The sequence below is a fragment of the Mandrillus leucophaeus genome, unplaced genomic scaffold (assembly GCF_000951045.1).
Source record: "Mandrillus leucophaeus isolate KB7577 unplaced genomic scaffold, Mleu.le_1.0 Scaffold369, whole genome shotgun sequence".
Taxonomy (NCBI): Eukaryota; Metazoa; Chordata; class Mammalia; order Primates; family Cercopithecidae; genus Mandrillus; species Mandrillus leucophaeus.
The window spans coordinates 1,326,251-1,328,545 of record NW_012103909.1 but is presented as its reverse complement, the minus strand read 5'-3'; positions in this window follow the sequence as shown (position 1 = coordinate 1,328,545).

The following is a 2,295-nucleotide window of genomic DNA, read 5'->3' as shown; positions in this document are numbered from 1 at the left end:
AAAAAAAAAAATAAAATAAATAAAAATATTGTGGCTAAATATTCCAAAAACAGATATTTACAGGTAGCATAAAAATTTAAAAAGTATTCATTTTTCTGAGAGTCACAATGAAAATTCTAAAACCCGCACAAAGTATTAATATCACATATGTATGCAATACAATACTAGGTTAATTTTCTTAATCTCTAAGGCTACAGAAAATATTTAGTAATATAACTGGTTTAAAATTTATAGAGTGATTTACTTGTTTTAAAACATTTTTTCTTTGTTAAATGAAAGTAAATAATAAACACATGTAGATTTTAGCTACTTGTTATAATAAAATGTCAATAAATAAATTTATGAATATATGTAGCACTTGAGAAAAAATACCGACTATTTCTCTTCATAGAAACTAAGTATCAGATGCTACTACTGCTGGTAATAACAATAATAATGCTAATAACAAAAGCATCACGAGGCCCTTCTATATTTTATACTCTATGATGACTTTACAAACAATTTTCTAGGGGTAAACAAATCAATATTACATATTAATTACATAAACTGGAATAATTTAATTCCATGATTTGGGAGTGAAAGATCATGATACATAGTTAATTTAAGCATGCCCACTAGTGAGAATGGTATTCCTAAGGCTTACATTACAATGTAAAGTTTGCATTCAGGAAGTAAAAACAATGGAGTTAAAATTAAATTCTAAGCATTTTAAATGTATTTATGGCTGTAAATTATAGGTTTGAGATTTTATCACTATAGAGTTTATCACCCAACAATACCCCACAGAACACACTTGTTGGGAATTCTTGCCTCAGGGTACCCTACTGAAGACAAATATTTTATAAGTGAAAAACATAATTTTAATAACTTGATGTGAATATATTTTGTTGCATAGGGACACAGCTAAATTAAACTCTTACAGTCTAGCTGTAAGGAAGGGGTTCCATGTTTAAGACCCCTGGCTCTGGAGTATGACTCCCTGAGGGTCCTATCTGGGTTTTATCACTTACACACTGGATATGATGGGTTATTGAGAGAAAAATCACAGAAAGAAAGAATCTTCTCATCACGTCTTATCAGGAGCCAAGCTATCAACATGGTTTACCACTGGTTACGTTAAGCTTATCACATGGCCAACTTTTTGCCAAGTTCCTCCTTCCTAAATTATTTTTCTTTTTGCCTGTATTCAAGAATAAGTTCCACCTCTTGATGAAAGAAGTATCTGCATAAATTATTTGGAATTTTCCTATAAGAAAGAATTGTATCCCCCCAACCACTCATTTATTTGTTCAATTGTTTACATTAATATGGACCTTATTTATTTATTTATTCAATTATTTATAGTAGTATGGGCCTTATTTATTTATCTAGTCGTTGATTTATATTTGTGTGGACATGGAGTATGGAGTTTCTACTAATATAAATAATTGAATAAGCAATAAATAGTATTTTTTTCTTCTGATTATTGTTTGATATTACACTCTTTATTTAATTCCTCAAATTGTTCTAGTTTTAGTCCTTAAGAACTCTTTCAGTTTTTCTCCTATATCCTTTGATGTACTCTTACAATTTCTTAAGCATTTTTATTTATTTATTTTTTAGCATCTGTCTTCTGATATTACAAAATCCTACAGGCTTATCTTATATTTTGTACCCAGCATTAGAACAGCTACTTCTCCAAAGAATCTTGGTTTATTTTACTGCAGATTGCTGTAGGTCATCACGATGTGAATGCTAGATACCCTAAAAGCAGTAACTGGATGCCCTTTTTTAAAACCTCTCAGCAGAAGTTTTCGTTTTCATGAATGAAATCAAATTTCCCTTCAAATTGATTGAAACTACTTGCCCTTCTACCAAAAGTTATGAAAGTAACTGCTTTCCAATTTCTCTAAGACTGAATGTAACTAATATTTTAGTAATTTAATAGGTGAAAAGCATTATTTAAGTTTGTCTTGTTTTGTATTGATTTCCTTCTCTATTAAAAAAAAATTGTTTTTAGCCCAGTTTCCTATTTAGCTTTTGGTGTTTCACTATCATTTTTAAAAAATCTTTTCTTTTTATACTATAGTTTATTCAATTATTTTTCAATTCTAGTATTAGAAAGTTAGGAATTTTTGGGGTCGGGTAATCTGCCAAGTACTTTTCCTATGTACTGTATTGTATTTGTCTTTCAGTATTACATTTGATCATTGAAATAACTAAATACATACATCTTATATTAATCTAATTCTAATTTTTATTAAAGTATATTTAATTAAAAATACTAATTATTTCATTTCATTTTTTTGAGACAGC